Source organism: Panulirus ornatus, chromosome 2 (assembly GCF_036320965.1).
Source record: "Panulirus ornatus isolate Po-2019 chromosome 2, ASM3632096v1, whole genome shotgun sequence".
NCBI classification, from domain to species: domain Eukaryota; kingdom Metazoa; phylum Arthropoda; class Malacostraca; order Decapoda; family Palinuridae; genus Panulirus; species Panulirus ornatus.
The window spans coordinates 65,169,163-65,187,607 of record NC_092225.1 but is presented as its reverse complement, the minus strand read 5'-3'; the positions used below and the strand labels follow the sequence as shown (position 1 = coordinate 65,187,607).

The window sequence follows — 18,445 nt, the reverse complement described above, 5'->3', positions numbered from 1 at the left end:
TCACGGAGGAGAGAAGGGGATGGGGAAAGGCCCTTGGTAATGTCCATTATGTAGATAATATATTGTCTAACCCCGGAGGACAAGCAGGTACCATGTACCACTGAAGGAGGCATGGCGAAGAAGACATAGGATATTTTTTCAACGATCAAAGCTGGATATCCTATAAGGCTGTTGCAGGATCAGCTTATCACATACCCATCCATCTATCTGTCTATTTACTTATCTATCTATCTATCTATCTATCTATCTATCTATCTATCTATTTTTTTTCTTTTTTCTTGCTTTGTCGCTGTCTCCCGCGTTTGCGAGGTAGCGCAAGGAAACAGACGAAAGAAATGGCCAAACCCACCCCCATAAACATGTATATACACACACGTCCACACACGCAAACATACATACCTATACATCTCAATGTACACATATATATACACACACAGACACATACATATATACCCATGCACACAATTCACACTGTCTGCCTTTATTCATTCCCATCGCCACCTCGCCACACATGGAAATACCATCCCCCTCCCCCCTCATGTGTGCGGGGTAACGCTAGGAAAGGAAAACAAAGGCCTAATTCGTTCACACTCAGTCTCTAGCTGTCATGCAATAATGCCCGAAACGTCAGCTCCCTTTCCACATCCAGGCCCCACACAGCTTTCCATGGTTTACCCCAGACGCTTCACATGCCCTGATTCATATATATATATATATATATATATATATATATATATATATATATATATATATACTTAACATGAAAGTTGTGATAGTCGTTTCAACAAGGAAATGCGTATGGAAACCCAGTAAGAAGTAAGGCAGATGTAGCGGTACGAATCCTTAATTCGTCCACTTGGCGGCTGTACGATCAGAGCAAGAGGCGCCAGGAATGCCTGAGTCACACGTGAAGAAGGAGGGGAGCGAATACCCTGTGCTTGCCGCACTCTTAATAAGTGTGGAATCTGAGCCTAAATGGTGATTTAGTGTATCGTTTAGACCCTCCTGGCTGGTCCAGGTCAAAAGACCTTCAGCTTCATTAGGCTGCGTGTTTGCCTAATAAAGAAAGACGCACTGAAGACCCCGCTTGCCAATGGGGCCTTTGTCGTGAACAAATTCGAGGCGGGAATGACCTTGGAGGAGGAGGAGGGGGAGGGGGGGTGATGGCGTGAAATACATTACGGGAAGAGCAGGAGTCGATGGCGGTATATTTAGCTCAGAAGGCCATTCTCTGGTGCAGGTTCCCGCAGGGGATTATTCTTGGCCTACACACACACACATACACACACACACACACACACACACACACACACACACACACACACACAGTGTCTTAGGCTGGGAATATATATATATATATATATATATATATATATATATATATATATATATATATATATATATATATATATATATATATATATACAATGGTAGCAAGTGTAATAATCTCTCCCAATAATTCACGAGGTGTAACTACCTATCTCTAATTACCTATTTGCACAATGTAGGGAGAGAGTTCCACACTCATGAGGAGCCATCTCGTGAAGTTTCGTTATGTACACCGGGATTCAGCCATCGAGTGGCATGTGTGAGTTGGAGAGAAAGAGTGTGTTTGTGGACTAACTGTCAGCAGCCCACGTGTGTGTGTGAGACAGAAAGAAAAGAAAAGACGTGGGTAAGGGATGGGAACTCAACAGTCACCGTTAGCGTTGGGTCACAGCGCAGTCTTTGCTCGCAGTAGTAGTCTTCCTATCGGCCTGTGCACGCAATTCCCACATGTATTGTTATGGAAGGGAACTTTACACTAGTGGGGATCCATCTCTTGAATACTCTCTACTATCATACAGCTTCTTGAATATCTGTATGCTCTACGTATACACCATATCCTCAGTCATTTTATTCCATTCATCCACCATTCTTATAAAGAAAATTTCTTAACTTTCTTACTTATCTTTCGGTTGTTTTGTCCCTACATTTCTCAAGGACTTTATACTGTCTTCGTCATCAATCTGTTTTAAAAACTGTAAGTTAGTGATCAATTCACTCTTCATACTTTTCTCTTCCAAGGTGGACAAATCTAAGGCCTCAAGCATTTCCCGGGAATTGAGCTTTCTTAAGCTGGTACAATCTTCAAAGCCCTTCACAAGACCTTCTTTAATAACTCTTTGTAGAGTTTTAGGTACGATAGCCAAGCCTGGTAACTACATCCTGGCTTTGGCCTTATATAGGACTTGATCAGCTTGCTTGCTTATCCACTAACTTGATAGCAAGTCTGATATCTGCCAACAGACAGTTGGTCTCCTTCACTATACTCTTAAGACGAGACTGGCGACAAGTTAGGGACATTATCAACTTGCAATGCTTTCTTGTGCACAGATAACTGCAGCTTATTTTCCTCTAGATGATAATCACATTGAGGCCTTCTTTCCCTACGATCCATCTTAATTACTTGGCATTAACTCCGGCTGAACTTCATCGACCACATGTGTATCACATCAACTTTGGAGTTTGTGTGGGTCCTCTTGCATTTTCATGCAATGTTCCACGCTTTCACTTCCCTCTTGAACAAGAGTCCAGTCTTTCTGAATCAAGAAGAACAGCGATCTCAGAACCCTGTGGCACGCCCCTGATGACTTCAGTCTACTTCAAAAGGGCTCGCCTGAAGTGCCACTTCCTTCCCTGCAGTCATGTTCTTCAATCCACTGAAGTAGTCTTCATATTCCGGCGTTACGTTCCACCTTCTTCACCAGGTAAAGACGGTCCGCCCTAGATTCGAGCCCATTTGGGTCCGACGTTGGACGGGCCCGTGTTGTCTCACGGTCAGTAAGCCTAACCACCACATCACGTAGGCCAGTGTGTGTGTGTGTGTGTGTGTGTGTGTGTGTGTGTGTGTGTGTGTGTGTGTGTGTGTGGTAATATAGACATTTAAAAGCTACATATTATCTTTATGGCTGAAAATCACGATTCTGTTTTTTTTTTCTCCATTTCATTATTTACAGACAACATAAGATAGACTGATTAATCTATTCCTGCCGTCGATGCAGAATATGACCACTACTGCTCTTGACATTTTTGATGTTGGATATAATTACTTTCGATAATCAGGATCAATCAAACAACTTCAGAAAGTTAATGACAAAAATGTAATTAACAATTTGGTGTTACTCTTCTGAGAATTTCCCATCCAAGAGGTAATCAAATCCTCATTCTTCATCCTTCTCATGTTGAGAAAGATTACCTCATGTTGTGAGGGATTACCTCATGTTGTGAGGGATTATTTCATTCTCATTTCTTATCCTCTTCCAACATTTCTTATTCCTGACGTATGTACGTCACGGCTAAATTATGTCATCTTCTACGTGTCCTGTTCACATTGTTGTTTACTATGCCTCTTTTTTTTCACATTCTTATACACGTACACTTATGCCACTCACAGCATTTCAGGCTTTATGATGTCTCTCTGTATTTACGATATGACTTTATCATAGCTCTATGTTACCTTGGTTTTCTTATATTTCTTCATAGTAGTCTCGTGGTCCCTCACTTAACGCAACATTACCCCTCCAGTTATCATGTTTCGTCATAGATCTATTTTTCTAACACTTCTTCTCATAAACCTATATTCTCTGTAATCTATTATCTCATATTACCTGCTGTTATGTACAGTAACAGTCTTTCCTACACACACCCATAATTCTTTTCCCTCACATCCACCTTCTACGTCTCATATATCGATTCTTCTTCCCACAGTCTCGCTTTCTACCTCACAACTCTAGACATTCCCTCATAAATATGTCCGTAATCTCCATCCTTCCTCACACTTGCACTTTGACACACACACACACACACGTCACTCACATACCGTCCTACAGACGTTGGTCCACTGTGGTACCGTGTGGTGGACAAAATCGTCTTGAGTCTCAGGAATTATGAGCAATGAAGGAGCATCTTGTTAAGCTTTCGTCAGATTTCCAAGACCTGAAAAGGTCTAGGAAAAATAGACGTAAGTTTGGGAAGATTATATTTCATTTTCATATTTCTAGTTCGTTCTCCTGCTCTGCCGCGTCCAGGCCTGAGAAGGATATTCTAATTTTGCCTAACTGGACGATGTGACCAACTTGCTGACCGTGTCACCATTCGTGCAAATGCAGTTCCAGTATATAGCAAAAAGGCAGTCAATTGTGAGGGGTGTATCCCTCATGGATCCTCTCCTCGCATAACCTGTTGTTCTCCCTCACACACCCTTACCTTCATCCTCATACACTGTTCACACCTCCTGTTATGAACGCCTCAGGATCATCTTCATCGGTTGTCATTCTATGTTTCACACTCCACACTTCCTCTCTCATATCTTCATACGCACTGACCTCCCGTCATACACGCACACCTCTCTCACGTACGTTTACACTCTGCTCCTTAAACTCTCTCTCTCTCTCTCTCTCTCTCTCTCTCTCTCTCTCTCTCTCTCTCTCTCTCTCTCTCTCTCTCTCTCTCTCTCTCTCTCTCTCTCTCTCTCTCTCTCTCTCTCTCTCTCTATATATATATATATATATATATATATATATATATATATATATATATATATATATATATATCCATTGCACGCCCGAATCTTCCATGCTTACACTTTATATGTAATACTTTATCTTTTTCTCTCCTCCAAGTAAATATCTGAAAACACCCATTAATTACCACATGACTGTTCAACTGTCTTCTATGACCCTTGTCCTATTAACGTGTGTGTGTGTGTGAGTGTGTGTGTGTGTGTGTTCCCTACCACCCACACAAACACCCGCCCACGCCCACGCCAGGCTTTTCATGCACCTTGGTAATTTCTCATGAAAGAAGTCGTGCAATTTTACGTAATGCCTGCCAAAAGTTACCGCTCGTTCATTTTGCTTGGCACGACGCACGAGATCGACGAAACCTGATTATGTCGACCGTTGTGCTCGGGGGAATCAAGTTGTGCTGGATCATTTATAATATGCCACAGTATACTGTACAGGAAGCTTGCCTCTCCTGCTACGCTGTACAGTAATGGAACGAAAGAAGAAACCGTCAAAATGGTATATATTAGATAAATTGTGAGGTGAGGAAAACAGACTTGGTTCCTTAGAAACGTAAATGGAATCTCGTAAAATAACTAATTATCTCTTTACTAAGTGAAGCATTATTTAGTAATCAGGAGAGAAGGACAAACTCTTGAAAAATTGGATAAAACCATTTGACTGAGATTGGCAAGAAATACATCATGCATGTATTCAAAACGTAATCAAAATCATGGTTTACAACACTATATTGTTGACCTGTGCTGTGCACGTGACACGTTTGTATTTGTTGTCTAGTTTGTTTAGCCTTACATATAAAACAGAAAATATTGTTGGGGAATATATATATATATATATATATATATATATATATATATATATATATATATATATATATATATATATTTTTTTTTTTTTTTTTTTTTTTTCAAACTATTCGCCATTTCCCGCATTAGCGAGGTAGCGTTAAGAACAGAGGACTGGGCCTTTTTCGGAATATCCTCACCTGGCCCCCTCTGTTCCTTCTTTTGGAAAATTAAAAAAAAAAAAAACGAGAGGGGAGGATTTCCAGCCCCCCGCTCCCTCCCCTTTTAGTCGCCTTCTACGACACGCAGGGAATACGTGGGAAGTATTCTTAATCCCCTATCCCCAGGGATAATATATATATATATATATATATATATATATATATATATATATATATATATATATATATATATATATATATATATATATATAGGGAGTACAGTGAAAGATGCCTCGATATGAATATTGTCTAAAAGGATATAAACTGCAGGAACCTTTGCTTAAGATGGACTTGGGAGTCAACAGTATACTTAGCAAGAGGGTCACCTTAAAAGATCAGCACATGATATATATTGTCTGTTGGACAATACCAGACTTTGTATTCGAATAAGGAAAGGGTTAACAAATGGCTTACATCGTACCTTAAGTCAAAACTAGAATATACTTCTTAGTTTTACGTATCTTACTTAAAACATCACAAAGAGCTAATAGAGAAGGTCGAGAGGAGGGTAACAAAGAAGTTACTCAGAATTAAGGAAGCTGAGTTTTAAAGAAACGACGGCGGTCATAAGGTTTTGTACGATGGCAGAGAGAAGAGTAAGGGGTGACTTACTATTAGTCATTACATTATTAAAACATCTTCATGACATCAATAGTGAACAATACTTCAAGAGTTGCGAATACATAGAAGCCAGAGGTCATGACATGAAGTTCAACAAGATACTTGTTGGAAGAGTTGGAAGAAAAGTACATTTACAGTGTACGTACGAGCTGTGGATGAACGGAAGAAAACGTAAAGTACAATTACAGTGTACGTACGAGCTGTGGATGAACGGAAGAAAACGTAAAGTACAATTTGTACGTACGAGCTGTGGATGAATGGAAGAAAACGTAAAGTACATCTATAGTGTACGTACGAGCTGTGGATGAACGGAAGAAAACGTAAAGTACATTTATAGTGTACGTATGAGCTGTGGATGAACGGAAGAAAACGTAAAGTGAGTAGACTATGAATGAGAGTACACTATAAGCTGTATGATTGCAGAGAAAATTCAAGAGATGAGGCACCATGAGTGTAGAACTTCCTCTCCGTACAGTACAAAGCTGTAATCAGGGATGGGTAATTATACAAACTTGCCCACATATGCTAATATATATACACACACACACATCTTTTCAGACATCTTTCTATACATGTATGTATGTACGTATGTATGTATCCATAAATCTCAATTCATACATCTAGCTATATATTCATTTAAGTATGTGTGTAATTATACGCTTCCGTGATCACTTGTTTGTGCCATCTGAACATTCTCTCTATAACCCCAAAACATTTTAGATTTGTGATTCCTGTCTGTAGTTCTCATGTGCTCGTTCATTTCATGAACACTCTATCAATCCAGCAATCTTGTACTGTAAAAGTATTCCTTAAAATCTTTCTCAACAAGTTACATGTACCATTTCATCGTATGTCCTCTGGTTCCCCTATCCATACATATCTTGAGGAACTGCTCTATCTCCTCCTCATCAACCTATTTCAAAAAGTAAGATTATGAGCAGCTCTCCCCTCATTCTTCTCTCTTCCAAAGTGCGCGCGCGCGCGCGTGTGTGTGTGTGTGTGTGTGTGTGTGTGTGTGTGTGTGTGTGTGTGTGTGTGTGTGTGTGTGTGTGTGTGTGTGTGTGTGTGTGTGTGTGTGTGTGTGTGTGTGTGTGTGTGTGTGCTGGCGTGGGCGTAGGTGGGTTCTGCTGTGGGAGGTTAGTATACGTCTTGCCCTTACCACACTTACACTAGCCTTAATCACAAGGAACATTTACCACACACAAATCTGCCATAATCCGTGTCCTTAAGCTAGGCTATCTCAATAAAACAAGGCGGCCTGAGGGAACACCAGTCCATGATATGACCTCGGGAGTTAGGGGGGGAGGTGGTCAGGTCACCACCCCCGCCAGATCGCTCCTTGGCACGTATCATTTGCCCGCCACAATGTCGGGTTACGCGGGATAATAACTTATTCCTAAACCAACGAGTCTCTTTGGTCCACAGGAAAATAGCACTGCTTTGACGTCGTGTAATAAACGGTTACTTCACCCTGGCTTTACATTGGCTGGGTGAAAATCTTGTAATACGCTAGACTCCGACAACACCATCCTACAACCGCTTGGCTTCTGACGGACGACCAGACCTGGTAAACAGTTACAACTGTGATGGAGTGCGACTCCATGAATGGCTCGAGAGGGGTCCACGACACCGACTTGACTTGGCCAGCCACCTCACACAACACCTCTGAGAATCCTATGAACGTGTATTTCTTTTAGGTTTGAAAAAAGTCTGTTTAACGCAGTCTCTCCTGTGTCTGATGATGATGTGTGTGTGTGTGTGTGTGTGTGTGTGTGTCTGTGTGTGTGTGTGTGTGTATTCCAAGCAAAAGTTCTATAAGAAATATACTAAGGACTCGTTCGACGAGCAGTAATGTCATCCATTTTCAAGAGCTGGTCTGTCTGCTTTGCTGTTGGCGAAGGCGGATAGATAGATCCATTACGAATGGTTAATTCTGGCCTGAATAATGCCCGCACCAGACCAGGATGGTAAGTCATGTTGATTAAGCATGACCCCATTACCCATCATCAACAACTCCCAAGGATCGTAGACCTAGATACGTAATCATGCATTGACGATTTCTGAAGCTAAATGAATTCCAACTCTGTGTTTGTCCCCCTCCTCTCGTTGATTACAGCGGTCATCAATATACTCTGGTTGATGACCACGGTCGTCAATATATTCTTGCTGATTACGGTGGTTATCAACATATTCTTGCTAATTATGGTGGTCATCAATACATTCTTGCTGATTACAAGGGTAACTGATAAATATTTTTCTTGATTACCTCGGTCAGTGTGTATTATAGTAGAATACAACGGTCATCAATATGTTCTTGTTAATTACGGCGGTTATCAACTTACTGTTGTTCATTACGACGGTCATCAATTGGTGTTGATTTCGGCCGGTATCAATACATCATCCGCCTAAGCCTATGGTAATGACACTGACGTGGCTAACTTGCCTTCAAGTAGCGGGGGTCATGACTTCCATATAACTAGATGATCAACCAATCAATGGTCATTATAAATGTCTCGCATCTTAACCTCACCAAACATGATCTCTGTGTGTTGTAAAAGCTCAAACTCTCTCTCTCTCTCTCTCTCTCTCTCTCTCTCTCTCTCTCTCTCTCTCTCTCTCTCTCTCTCTCTCTCTCTCTCTCTCTCTCGGTAGAAGGTGGTGGCCAGCCACCGACCAGGGAGGTATGGACTGCCCGCCTGGGTATCGGGATGGGTTAGTGACGGCTGGTCAATGAGCCGGCACTTCAGTGTGTGTGAAGTGTCACTCCCTTTGGCCCAAGTAGCTGTCTTATCTCACTGCCTCACCCACACATGTCGGACTGTTGGCTTTCAGCCCACAACCTTACAATCTCTCCCACCTTCACACGTAACGTTGATCAACATGTAACTCACACGTCTCGTTCTTCGTAACTTTATGACCTTTCCTGCGGTGAGAGCTACGCGCTAGCCCTACCATTTGGCAAAATCTCATCACAACCTATCTCCGCCACACACACACACACACACACACACACACACACACACACACACACACACAGACAGGCAGACAGACAGACAGACACACATACACACACTCACACACACACACAGGCACCAGGAGAGTAGAATTCCACCTGTGTATCGTATATACAGGTAACTGTACAAGGTAAACTACCTACCTACTATGCTCTCTCAAAATGTGTCTCAATATAGTGCTGCTCACTGATGACTAATATACAGAAAGACGCTCATAAATATATGGACACAAACAAACCTATAAGAGCATATATATATATATATATATATATATATATATATATATATATATATATATATATTTTTTTTTTTTTTTTTTTTTTTTTTTTTATACTTTGTCGCTGTCTCCCGCGTTTGCGAGGTAGCGCAAGGAAACAGACGAAAGAAATGGCCCAACCCCCCCCATACACATGTACATACACACGTCCACACACGCAAATATACATACCTACACAGCTTTCCATGGTTTACCCCGGACGCTTCACATGCCTTGATTCAATCCACTGACAGCACGTCAACCCCTGTATACCACATCGCTCCAATTCACTCTATTCCTTGCCCTCCTTTCACCCTCCTGCATGTTCAGGCCCCGATCACACAAAATCCTTTTCACTCCATCTTTCCACCTCCAATTTGGTCTCCCTCTTCTCCTCGTTCCCTCCACCTCCGACACATATATCCTCTTGGTCAATCTTTCCTCACTCATTCTCTCCATGTGCCCAAACCATTTCAAAACACCCTCTTCTGCTCTCTCAACCACGCTCTTTTTATTTCCACACATCTCTCTTACCCTTACGTTACTTACTCGATCAAACCACCTCACACCACACATTGTCCTCAAACATCTCATTTCCAGCACATCCATCCTCCTGCGCACAACTCTATCCATAGCCCACGCCTCGCAACCATACAACATTGTTGGAACTACTATTCCCTCAAACATACCCATTTTTGCTTTCCGGGATAATGTTCTCGACTTCCACACATTTTTCAAGGCTCCCAAAATTTTCGCCCCCTCCCCCACCCTATGATCCACTTCCGCTTCCATGGTTCCATCCGCTGACAGATCCACTCCCAGATAGGGGAGAAAGAATACTTCCCACGTATTCCCTGCGTGTCGTAGAAGGCGACTAAAAGGGAAGGGAGCGGGGGGCTGGAAATCCTCCCCTCTCGTTTTTTTTTTTATTTTTTTTTTTTTTTTTTCCAAAAGAAGGAACAGAGAAGGGGGCCAGGTGAGGATTTCCCTCAAAGGCCCAGTCCTCTGTTCTTTTTTTTTTTTTTTTTTTTTTTTTTTCCAAAAGAAGGAACAGAGAAGAGGTCCAAGTGAGGATATTCCCTCAAAGGCCCAGTCCTCTGTTCTTAACGCTACCTCGCTATCGCGGGAAATAGCGAATAGTATGAAAAAAAAAAAAAAAAAATATATATATATATATATATATATATATATATATATATATATATATACATTTATATATATATATATTTTATATTTTTATTTTATTATACTTTGTCGCTGTCTCCCGCGTTTGCGAGGTAGCGCAAGGAAACAGGCGAAAGAAATGGCCCAACCCCCCCCCCCCCATACACATGTATATACATACGTCCACACACGCAAATATACATACCTACACAGCTTTCCATGGTTTACCCCAGACGCTTCACATGCCCTGATTCAATCCACTGACAGCACGTCAACCCCGGTATACCACATCGCTCCAATTCACTCTATTCCTTGCCCTCCTTTCACCCTCCTGCATGTTCAGGCCCCGATCACACAAAATCTTTTTCACTCCATCTTTCCACCTCCAATTTGGTCTCCCTCTTCTCCTCGTTCCCTCCACCTCCGACACATATATCCTCTTGGTCAATCTTTCATATATATATATATATATATATATATATATATATATATATATATATATATATATATATATATATATATATATATTATATATATATATATATATATATATATATATATGTATATATATATATGCTAACGCGGGAAACGGCGAATAGTATGAAAGAAAAAAAAAATATATATATACATATAAAATGAGTGAGGAGGCGGGGGATGCTATTTCGTGTGTGGCGGGGTGGCGATGGAAATGGATGAAGGCAGCAAGTATGGATATCTACATGTGTATATATGTATATGTCTGAGCATATATACATATGTATGTATACGTTGAAATGTATATGTATGTATATACATGTGTAAGTGGGTGGGTTGGGACATTCGTCGTCTGTTTTCTTGCGCTACCTGAGAACGACGGTACGACACCTCCACAAGAAACCGAACGTCCACAACAACACACTGTACCTCCACAAGGAGCTGAACTTCTACGAGAAACTGCCTTCATACGAAACTGTATACCTATAGAATACTACAACCACAAGATACGGTATACCCACAAAATGCCACACCCATATGAAACTGTATACCTATAAAATACTACAACCACAAGATACGGTATACCCACAAAATGCCACACCCACAAGAAACTGTATACCCACAAAATACTACGCCCACAAGATACGGTATACCCACAAAATACTACACGCACAAGAAACTGTATACCCACAAAATACTACAACTGCCCACAAGATACGGTATACCCACAAAATACTACAACTGCAAGACTCTGTATACCAACAAAATACTACACCCACAAGAAACTGTATACCCACAAAATACTACACCAACAAGAAACTTTAAACCCACAAAATACTACACCCGCAAGAAATTGTATACCCACAAAATACTACGCCCACAAGAAATTGTATACCCACAAAGTACTACACCCGCAAGAAACTGTAAACCCACAAGAAAGTACATCCACAAGAAACTGTGCACCCACAAAAAACTGTACACCCACAAGAAATTGTGTACTCACAAGAAACTGCACCCACAAGAAAATGTATACCCACAAGAAACTACGCTTACAAGAAACTGTATACCCATAAGAAACTGCATACCACAAGAAATTGTATACCCACCAAATACTACGCCCACAAGATACGGTATACCCACAAAATACTACACCCGCAAGAAACTGTAAACCCACGAGAAACTACATCCACCCACAAGAAGCTGTATACCCATAAGAAACTGTAAACCCACAAGAAACTACATCCACCCACAGGAAACTGTATACCCATAAGAAACTGTATACCCATAAGAAACTGTATACCCACAAGAAACTGTATACCCACAAGAAACTGTATACCCATAAGAAACTGTATACCCATAAGAAACTGCATACCCATAAGAAACTGCATACCCATAAGAAACTGTATACCCATAAGAAGCTACACCCACAAGAAACTACACTCACAAGAAAGTAGACTCATCAGAAACCTACGATAGCTGTACACCCATAATAAACCTGACACATAAGAAACTGTACAAATGAATATTGGTATATAATTAGATCTGACAAATATATTTCTACCTCAGTCAGGTCTTCGTCATAACACGGTAGTTATGACCGTTTCACGAACACTGTTACTTCGTCATAACACGGTAGTTATGACCGTTTCACGAACACTGTTACTTCGTCATAATACGGTAGTTATGAGCGTTTCACGAACACTGTTATTTTTTTTTTCACTGACCTTCATCACTACTTGAGGAAATAATTTTTCCATTTTAATTAGTGGACAAATCAGTGTGTTTGCATTATGATTCATATTTTCACAACAGATCAAGACAAAGATATATGTAAAGATAGAACGTGTAAATTTTGTGAACGGACTGAGGAGATCGGTGCGAACAGCTCACCAACGAACCACAGATGAGTAAATGGTATGACGAACACTTGCAAGATCATGATGATGCTCAAGCAGTCGTTAAGTGACATGAGAATAATACGACTGTGAGAACATACAAGGAATCACTAAACACAGGACACAGGTAGCGTCTACTATGGTCCATAATGTGCTATACAAGACGACAGTCTACATGTGCCTTAGACATATCCTCGAAGGGTCACATGGCGAAAAGCCCGAGTCATGACAATCTACTTGATATGACACATATGACAGCTATAATGACACGTGACAATGTTATATTTCAATTGTGTCAGGCTATAGATCGCATCGAAGATAATGAGTTCTTTATTGTACATAAATTCGTCATGATCTCTTCTGATATTGTTGTAAGTAAACGAGTTATAGTAATTCGTAACCATAGTTGCCATTAATAATGGACCATCTTTTTCCATGGCAAACTTAACATCTCGAAGACATCAATAATTAGAAGACACAGCTATCAAAGCAGCCCACCTCCTGTACCTGATACACGCTACGGAAAACTAAAGACTAAACATTCGATGTGATACCAAACACGGGTGACCGAAACTTAGCCGGCGTGAGTCACTCTTTAAACATCTATAATAACACCTACACCAGCCTCCCTCCCTCACTAGAATATCATCCACCTCTTCCCTTACATATATCCACAACTTCCATAGTCATATAACTTGCTAAGTCTCACAGTAATAACGTAGTTGAAGGAATGAGTGTAACGGCAATGGTGATGAAGAGCCTGCATCGTCCAGCTGCTGGCTGATGTAGGGGGGGTACTACTAATACTACTCACCCGCGGCGAAAGAGACACTTGTTGCTCTCCTCACTGGGTCCCGCGTCGCACTGGCACGGAGCTCGACCTTGCCTGGTCCACTAGAGCTCACAGCTGCATTAAACGTTCCCTTCCTTAGCCTGCCTGGCTGGCTCTCTCGTCACACCTGCGCTCTGGCCTCAATTCTTGTGGCAGGGGAGGCGGCAGAAGTTGTGCGTCCTCTCTTTCTCTCTTCGCGCGCGCTCTGGTCTTCTTTGGCCGCTGCGACTCCCAACCGCCGCTGTCCTCTGCCTAAACCAGAACGATACTGCCCTTCGCGAGGTCTTGAAGGCGGATAACCATTGGTTAATATAGTCAGGGACCGCCTGCTGTGCTCGCCGGTGCATAACGGCGATTGGTGCGTTGGGCAGTGACGTAGGACTGAAACTGCGCTGATTGGCCCGGCGATCCCGTGCGACAGTTCTCGTATATTCTATTGCTTTTATTGCTTTCTTGATGGGTCGGGAGGTACGGGGCTCTAAGGGAGGGACGGAGTTCCTCGAAGTCTTGAAATTCCCATTTATGGTAAGGTCTGTTGAGTCTTTCATGTTTCTGTAAATCCAACAAGAAATGGACGCTGTCCAAACTCTGCAGTTGCGAGGGTGTTAGCTCTCCGTCAGCCAGAGTTTGCTCAGCTTCCTCGACCCAGATTTCTACTGTAGTTTCAAAAACGTTTCTAAGAAAGGTCGTCGGAGCAGTATTGTGGTGTCCACATCTGACACGGAGGGTGCGATGTGACTGTCGTGATAGAGAGTAATTGTTGGTCACATGGCATGTTAGAATGTCTTATTCTCTCTCTCTCTCTCTCTCTCTCTCTCTCTCTCTCTCTCTCTCTCTCTCTCTCTCTCTCTCTCTCTCTCTCTCTCTCTCTCTCTCTCTCTCTCTCTCTCTCGTCCCTGGTGGGCAGCATCGGGAGGGGTTACTGACGGCTTTTCAGTGAGTCAACACTTCACTATCTGTCGCGGATCACTCCTATACCTTCTGCCTCACCCACACACGGACGACTGGCGCTTAGCACACGAACAAGAAATCTCCCCATCTCATACTTGACTACACCGTAACTTACATGACTCGTTCTTCGTAACTCCGTATCTTCCAGCGATAAGCACTACTCGCTAGCCCTGTCTTTTGGGGAAGTTGTATACTTAAGTTGGAAGTACGCAAGTGCACTGACTCATTTTAGTTTGTGGCCACTGTCGAATATTATTATATGCGAACAACAGCTGTGTCTTCATGAGGTGAACTGTAGTTAGCATGTGGAATAAACAATGGTAAAGTTCAGCCAGTAATGGATGAACGTTATGTAATTAGCTCTAAGCATAGAAAAGTTACTTATGATCGTGATGAACACCATGATGATCATGATGAACAACATGATCGTGATGAACATGATGATCGTGATGAACACCATGGTGATCATGATGAACACCATACTGATCGTGATGAACACCATGATGATCGTGATGAACACCATACTGATCGTGATGAACACCATGATGATCGTGATGAACACCATGATGATCGTGATGAACACCATGATGATCGTGATGAACACCATGATGATCGTGATGAACACCATGATGATCGTGATGAACACCATGATGATCGTGATGAACACCATGATGATCGTGATGAACACCATGATGATCGTGATGAACAACATGATGATCGTGATGAACACCAAAATGATCGTGATGAACAACATGATGATCGTGATGAACACCATGATGATCGTGATGAACACCATGATGATCGTGATGAACACCATGATGATCGTGATGAACACCATGATGATCGTGATGAACACCATGATGATCGTGATGAACACCATGATGATCGTGATGAACACCATGATGATCGTGATGAACACCATGATGATCGTGATGAACACCATGATGATCATGATGAACACCATACTGATCGTGATGAACACCATGATGATCGTGATGAACAACATGATGATCGTGATGAACACCAAAATGATCGTGATGAACACCATGATGATCGTGATGAACACCATGATGATCGTGATGAACACCATGATGATCGTGATGAACAACATGATGATCGTGATGAACACCAAAATGATCGTGATGAACAACATGATGATCGTGATGAACACCATGATGATCGTGATGAACACCATGATGATCGTGATGAACACCATGATGATCGTGATGAACACCATGATGATCGTGATGAACAACATGATGATCGTGATGAACACCAAAATGATCGTGATGAACACCATGATGATCGTGATGAACACCATGATGATCGTGATGAACACCATGATGATCGTGATGAACACCATGATGATCGTGATGAACACCATGATGATCGTGATGAACACCAAAATGATCGTGATGAACACCATGATGATCGTGATGAACACCATACTGATCGTGATGAACACCATGATGATCGTGATGAACACCATGATGATCGTGATGAACACCATGATGATCGTGATGAACACCATGATGATCGTGATGAACACCATGATGATCGTGATGAACACCATGATGATCGTGATGAACACCATGATGATCATGATGAACACCATACTGATCGTGATGAACACCATGATGATCGTGATGAACAACATGATGATCGTGATGAACACCAAAATGATCGTGATGAACACCATGATGATCGTGATGAACACCATGATGATCGTGATGAACAACATGATGATCGTGATGAACACCAAAATGATCGTGATGAACACCATGATGATCGTGATGAACACCAAAATGATCGTGATGAACACCATGATGATCGTGATGAACACCATGATGATCGTGATGAACACCATGATGATCGTGATGAACACCATGATGATCGTGATGAACACCATGATGATCGTGATGAACACCATGATGATCGTGATGAACACCATGATGATCGTGATGAACACCATGATGATCGTGATGAACACCATGATGATCGTGATGAACACCATGATGATCGTGATGAACACCATGATGATCGTGATGAACACCATGATGATCGTGATGAACACCATGATGATCGTGATGAACACCAAAATGATCGTGATGAACACCATGATGATCGTGATGAACACCATGATGATCGTGATGAACACCAAAATGATCGTGATGAACACCATGATGATCGTGATGAACACCATGATGATCGTGATGAACACCATGATGATCGTGATGAACACCATGATGATCGTGATGAACACCATGATGATCGTGATGAACACCATGATGATCGTGATGAACACCAAAATGATCGTGATGAACAACATGATGATCGTGATGAACACCAAAATGATCGTGATGAACAACATGATGATCGTGATGAACAACATGATGATCGTGATGAACACAAACCATTACAACAGAGTCAGGAAAGCAGCATAAGAGAGTATTATAGCGTTTAATACTTTACATAACGCGTGTGTGTGTGTGTGCGTTTGTGTGTGTGTGTGTGTGTGTGCGTGTGTGTGTATGTGTGTGTGCGTATGTGTGTGTGTGTGTGTGTGTGTGTGTGTGTGTGTGTGTGTGTGTGTGTGTGTGAGTGTATGTGCGTGCGCACGGGCGCGTGAAGTTGAATATGATTAAGAAATAATTAACAAAGTAACTAATCAAAATTGTAATGAAATTATAGAGCTAAACAAAAAATATAGGAATCATTACACATCAAACCTTTCCATTATTATACATGTGTCTGTCAGGTGGGTAAACAGTGTAACTGAGAAGTGAATGAAGACGTGACATGACCGGAGACTTACCCTGGCAGAGGGGGAGTGGGAGAGAAGGCACTGATGACGTAGGGAAACCCGTGCCTTGTGAAAAACATTCCTAATTATATATATATATATATATATATATATATATATATATATATATATATATATATATATATATATATATATATATATATATATATATATATATATATATATATATATATTGGAAAGGATCACAATTTTGCGCGTGATCAAGATATTCCTATGAGTCCACGGGGAATATGAAACACGAAAAGTTCCCAAGTGCACTTTCGTGTAATAATCACATCATCAGGGGAGACACAAGAGAGAAATATAACAGTCAGCTGATATACATCGAAGAAACGAAGCTAGGACGTCATTTGGTAAAAATGTTTACCAAATGGCGTCATAGCGGGAGACAGCGACAAAGCAAAATAATAAAAAAAAGAATATATATACATATATTCCTATGAGTCCACGGGGAAAAATGACACACGAAAAGTTCCCAAGTGCACTTTCGTGTAATAATCACATCATCAGGGGAGACACAAGAGAGAAATATAACAGTCAGTTCCTTAGGGCCTTACGTATATGCAGTCCACAGTTTATTGATGATGAGTTTGAGAAGATATATTCTATTGGCTCGAAGTTAAAGTACCCTAGATCTTTTATTGATAAATCCCTTAAGTTAGCAAAGAAATCGTTTTATAGAGTTGAACCCAAACCTCCCATTGACGCCAAGTATCTTTTAGTTCTCCCTCTTAATAATACTTTCACTTCGCTTCCCATGTTGCTTAAATCCTTTAATGTAAATGTTGCCTTTAGCAGCAATAATACTATAAAGAATATCTTAATCAGGAATTCACCAGA

At 41.3% G+C, this 18,445-nt stretch overlaps 1 protein-coding gene across 2 annotated transcripts in view; it reads right to left on the bottom strand.

The window, feature by feature from the left end:
* LOC139756754 (uncharacterized) overlaps window positions 1–14,106 on the bottom strand; it is a 101,011-nt gene extending 86,905 nt beyond the window's left edge. For both annotated transcript variants that reach the window (XM_071676510.1, XM_071676519.1), the window contains exon 1: window positions 13,813–14,106. The gene's annotated coding sequence lies outside the window, so the exon portion shown is untranslated. The remainder of the gene's footprint in view (window positions 1–13,812) is intronic.
* Window positions 14,107–18,445: the final 4,339 nt, after the last annotated feature.